Below are 6,106 nucleotides of genomic sequence, written 5' to 3'. Positions count from 1 at the left end.
TATTTGCTGCTGTATCATACAAATAAATGGTTAAAAAAATCATACATTGTGATTTCTGGATTTTTGTTTTTTTCGACTGTGTCTCTCACAGTGGACATGCACCTACGATAAGAATTTCAGACCCTCCATGATTTCTAAGTGGGAGAACTTGCAAGATAGCAGGGTGTTCAAATACTTATTTTCTTCACTGTATCTACTGCTGCATTCACTGTCTGTGTCAAGTCCTTCAAAACCTGTTCTTGACTTGCTTTTCCACACATCCTACCAGATGTCTGGACCACTTGGTGGACCGAGCTTCACTGGCTCTATGGGGGTGATGAGATGTGGATGATCAGCACCAATGAGAAGGAGTGGGATGGCGTTCTTGACTGGCCTTCTACACCCTTGCCAACAAAGATCACCACTGTTTGCAAACAATGGTGTAAGAACGTAGCTATTGCTAATCCTAATCCTTGTTTAAGTGGTGTTGCCGTAGCTAGCTGTATCGTGTATTGATAATGCAAGGTAGGTGCTGCTAGTGAGTGAATAATGGCAGAATCAGGAGGGAAAAGTAAAGCTATGCGCAAATATGAAGAGGAGCACTGGACATTTTTATCTGAGTGAGAGGAACTGTATTTTTTTGTGGAACAAAATGGGATGCCTTTCCTGCTTGATTTGCGAGACTTCGCTATCGCATTTTAAAGCATCAAACCTGGAGCGCCATTTCACCTCACTCCATGCTAACATCGCCCGGGATTTCCCCAAAGGCAGTGACCTCCGCAAGCACAAGGTAAACATGTTGAAACGGCAGTCAGAGAAGCAGACTCAACTTTTTCGAAAATTTGCAAAGCACTCAGAGACTCTCACGTTAGCATCATATCAGGTAGCATGGAACATTGCTCGTGCTTAAAAGCCATACAGTGAAGGGGACTTTGTGAAGACATTTCTCAAAGATGTCATCGCTATCCTCGCGCCTGAAAATGACAATTTAAAACAGTCTATCAGACCTGCAGCTGTCACGGCACACAATTGAACAGAGAACATCGGATATTAACAACTCCGTTGAAACACAGTTACATACTGACCTTGAGAAATGCATGTATTTCAGCATTGCTTTGGATGAGAGTTGTGACATCCAAGATAAACCTCAGTTGGCAATATTTGTATGGTCTGTGTCAGAAGACTGCACAATTAAGGAAGAGCTGCTTGACATTGTGCCTTTAAAAGACAGGACCCGTGCCATCGACCTGAAAGAGACACTCATGACTGTTGCTGAGAAGGCAAATTTGCAGTTGTCAGAACTGACAGCAGAAGCCACAGACGGTGCACCAGCTATGTTAGGAGCTGCAAATGGCCTCGTTGGGCTGTGTAAAGCTGATGACCGTTTCCCGGATTTTTGGACATTTCACTGCATCATCCTTCAAGAGCATCTGGTGTTTAAGAAGCTGAATTTGGACCACGTCATTAAACCATTGCTAGAAATTGTGAATTTTGTAAGAACCTGTAAAAACGAAAAAAAGAAACGTGTAAAACTGTTTGCTTTGTATGTATATAACAGCCACTGTTGTAGTGTATATAATTCTGTAATATAATGGATATAATTCCCGGTCAGGGAATGGTCAGGACTTGACAGATACAGGTGTAACATTTGAAAGAGTAAGTTCTCGGACTTGGTTCTGGTTGATTTAGATTTGTCAAAGTCTTCTTCATTAGTTTAAGGCTAGAACCCCAACACTTTTAAAGAGTACCATTTCCTTTAAATCAAATCCCCGACAGCTGATGTATCTTTTTGTCATCATCAATGGGTCATAAACACTTCATCTGCCTCTGTCTCAATAACAATTCTTTTCATTTTTTCAAACAATAACCAGAGGTGGGTAGTAACGAGTTACATTTACTCCGTTACATTTACTTGAGTAAGTTTTTGAAAAAATTGTACTTCTAGGAGTAGTTTTAAATCACTGTACTTTTACTTTTACTTGAGTAGATTAGTGAAAAATAAACTGTACTCTTTCTCCGCTACATTAGGCTACAATGAGCTTGTTACTCGTTACTACGCTTCATTGTTTTTTCCCCCGCGTACGTCTCATTTTAATGTTTTATTTTGACAGAGAGAGAGAGACTTCCGCTGAAGGCTCTACCACGTGACTGTGCTTAACCAATCACACGTCGTTGTGCAGTCACGTGACCATACTCGTTTCAGCAGCGGAACAGGTTAGCCCATAGGCATATAAAGAGGTTAGCTTTACAGTCGGAGCAAAGCAAAGACGTTAGATTTAAACGTCGCCAAGGCAACGCAGACAAGGAGGACCCCCCTCGGCCTCATAGTGAAAGCATGGTTACCTTAGGAAAAGTGTGAAACAGCCGCTCCGTCATGCGGCGTTTAATGTCGACCAAACAAACGGACATGTGAGCGTTCAAAAACTCAACATCTAAGCTGAGGAGACGTAGCGGTAGTTTTAGTTTTTGCTGTGGAGAGGTGGCTGTTTGTCTTTTAGGTTAAATACAGTATGTTTTACACATGCAGTATCCATCCAAATTTGATGTGACAAGTCTCTCAAGTAACCTAATTTGTAATTAATAAATACATTTTAATTTATTTTATTGATTGGATGAACTATAATTGGCCTAAAGATGATTATTTTGTATTTCTGTCTGTCTGGTTGATGCTTGTGTTAAGAAATAAATCAGACGTTACTCAACAGTTACTCACTACTTGAGTAGTTTTTTCATCAAGTACTTTTTTACTCTTACTCAAGTAATTACTTGGATGACTACTTTTACTTTTACTTGAGTCAAATTATTCTGAAGTAACAGTACTTTTACTTGAGTACAGTTTTTGGCTACTCTACCCACCTCTGACAGTAACCAAACCCCTGACCCCTGATTTTTTACCCTGAAAAACAATGAATGTGAATGTTGAGTAATGTTTTGGATTCAGGTCCAAATTTTGACATTTTATTGCAATGCAAAGATGCATAACAGATTGCTTTCCACTTACCTGGAGCGATGCAAAGCAGGGGTGGCCAATTAGTCAAGGAACAGCAAGAGACTTGGTATTTAAGAATACAAACTGACTATGTGACAGATGTGTAATGTCATGTCCTGCCTTCTGAAGCTCTAGCCAGGCGCAATTCCTCAGCTAAAACAATATGAGTCATTCCAGTAAGTGAAAAGGAAACTCACATCTACAAAGATAAATTTTGATGGATGTGACTCCCTGATGGTCTAGTGGCTAGGATTCGGCGCTCTCACGGCTGCGGGCCGGGTTCAATTCCCGGTCAGGGTATGGTCTGGACTTCACACACAGGACAAAGAATCTGTACTTTTACTTCCTTTTTACTGTTAAGTTTACAGTTTTTTCAAATACAGAAAACACCATTAAATTACAAAAATAAACTGTGAATTTAAGGAAGAACTAGCACGTGTGACACCACCTGTGGAAGTGGAACATGGTTGTGTAGAGATGGGCTTTAAAACAATGCATTTTTTGACATTTTGACATGTCACAGTAGGAAAAACAAAGGTATCCATTTTTAATAATTTAATAATAAATTAATATTAATAATTTTTTAATAAAAAAGAATTATGGCTCAACTCAAACTCAATTTACATTTTTACAGTAGACATAAGGCATTACAAAGTCAAGAAACTAGGTGCTGATAGTGAAGGGCAAATTAAAATGTGGTGAAACACTGAACCACTATGAAATTGGTTTGAAAATGGGTTAATAACTAGAAGCTTCATTAACAGCGAACTCGCCTGGTGAAGAGCCAAGGCTGCATCGAAATGATCCCAACAAGATAGTGGAAAGGAGGCTCATGTGTACTAACAATGGGATAGCGTTCTTTTCTAAATAAAGATTGATGGATTTGTGTATTGTATTATTGGGTATTAGGTAAAGAGTGCTTGGGAAAACAGAGGATGTGCTGGAAAAATATGGCACATGTTGGGTGTGCTTGTGTAACTATGGCGGGGGTATGTGGGACAGGGACCACTCAACAATTATTTATTAAGGAACATTATTTTTTCAAAATTATTGGACTGGAAAACTCTGACTGTTGTTTGTTCATATGCACCAAACAAGAGTTTGGAATATTCTGCCTTCTTGGAGACCTTGAATAGAGTCCTGTATGGGGCTCCAGATCTCCATAGTTCTGCTGGGGGACTTCAACACACACGTGGGCAATAATGGAGATACTTGGAGAGGCGTGATTGGGAGGAACGGCCTCCGTGATCTGAACCAAAGTGGTTGTCTGTTGTTGGAATTCGGTGCTAGTCATGGATTGTCCATAACAAACACCATGCTCAAACATAGGGTGCTCATAAGTGTATGTGCTACCAGAGCACCTTAGGCCGAAGATCAATGATCGATTTTATAATTGTTCTGATCTGAGGCTGTGTGTTATGGACACTCGGGTGAAGAGAGGGGCGGAGCGGTCACCTGATCACCATCTGGTGGTGAGTTGGGTCAGAGGATGGGGGCGGACTCTGGATAGAACTGGTAAGCCCAAACAGGTGGTACGGGTAAATTAGGAACGTCTGGAGGAGGCCCCTGTCCAACAGACTTTCAACTCGCATCTCCGGCGGAGCTTTTTGTGCATCCTTGTGGAGGCTGGGCGCATTGAACCTGAGTGGACAATGTTTAAAGTTTCCATGGCTGAAGCTGTGGCGGCGAGCTGTGGGATTAGGCGCCTCAAGGGGCATTAACCCATGAACACCCTGGTGGACACCAGTGATCAGGGAAGCCGTCCGACTGAATAAGGAGTCTTTCAGGGATACGTTATCTCAGCGGACTCCGGAGGCAGTGGCAAGATACCGACGGGCACAAAAGATTGCACTCTCTGCCGTGACAGAGGTAAAGCAAGTGAGACGTTCAGAGAAGACATGGAGAAGGACTTTTGGTAAGCACCAAGGTGCTTCTGGAAAACCGTTCGCCACCTCAGGATAGGGAAGCGAGGAATCATCCAAGCTATGTACAGTAAGGATGGGACGTTGTTGACCTCTACTGAGGAGGTAATAGGTCGGTGGGAGCACTTTGAGGACCTCCTAAATCCAGCTGACACGTCCTCTATCATAGAGGCAGAGGTCGAGGATGATGGGGGATTGTCGTCAATTTCCCTGGTGGAGGTCACTGAGGTAACCCTGACCTCTTTCAAGTAACATAGTCCACCATGGACAAGACAAAAATTTCAAGATTGGCAATAACTGTGGTTAATAAAATACCTTAGCAAATTTTATTAGTTTTCCACACATCTATTAATACCACTCTGATCATATTCCCTTTCTCAAAACTCCATAAAGAAGCAAAGAACAATCATCAATGACAGAGAGCATACAAAGTGAATCATTACTCTCTGTCAGCTTCATGCTCAGAAAGGAATATCACGACTCATCGTGGTCAGCGAGACCAAACACTTCTCGACTCCCAAGACATATGAGAAGTGTTTTAGAGGAGACTGGCTTAGCTTGTACTGCTCTGTGTGATATCAATTCATATCTGGAAGATTCATGTTGTTGCGAATCCCACTTGGAGGGTCCAAATGTCAGGACTCAATTAGCTAAGAAATCACTCTAGCTTTGATTATAAAATGATTTATTATAAAACAGAGCAATGCATTCCGGGCAGTACATACGTGCACGGTCCTTAATGGAACATGACTAGTTCAGAGGTCCCTAAGAAAAGGGCCCTTAGCAGAGTTTTCCAACAGCTTATAAGGGTTCTCCTTCAGGGAGCCCTATTGGTTAAAAGCGTCACTGGGCAGATCATAACGCCTTAGCAACAGTATTTCTATTGGCTAGGTGGGCGCGACATCCTGTTATCAGTCTTCAGGTATGTGTCTGTGTGTGTGTGTGTGTTGGGGGTCTTTCCTGTGAAAGACAGGAATGTGTCTGTGTGTTGGGGGTCGTTTCCTGTGGAAGACCCCCTTTGTTCTCCTCCATTGTGGAATGACCACATGGCCTCTAGCACTGAGTGTGTTGTCTTCCTGCTAGTCGTGGCTAATGCTTAACAATAAGATGTCGCTCCCACCTGGATGCCAAGTAACAACATATTTCTCTTTTATTCAGTGTCTGACATGAGCTTTGTTTCATTTGCTTATGCATAAGTTTATTCACAGTACCTAAG

At 42.0% G+C, this 6,106-nt stretch overlaps 1 pseudogene; it reads right to left on the bottom strand.

Moving 5' to 3' along the window:
• Positions 1 to 5,243: 5,243 nt before the first annotated feature.
• On the bottom strand, positions 5,244 to 5,428 carry LOC117941579 (annotated as a pseudogene).
• Positions 5,429 to 6,106: the final 678 nt, after the last annotated feature.

The sequence above is a fragment of the Etheostoma cragini genome, unplaced genomic scaffold (genome assembly GCF_013103735.1).
Source record: "Etheostoma cragini isolate CJK2018 unplaced genomic scaffold, CSU_Ecrag_1.0 ScbMSFa_98, whole genome shotgun sequence".
Lineage (NCBI taxonomy): Eukaryota > Metazoa > Chordata > Actinopteri > Perciformes > Percidae > Etheostoma > Etheostoma cragini.
The sequence above is the reverse complement of the archived record's forward strand: the minus strand, read 5'-3'. Positions and strand labels throughout refer to the sequence as shown.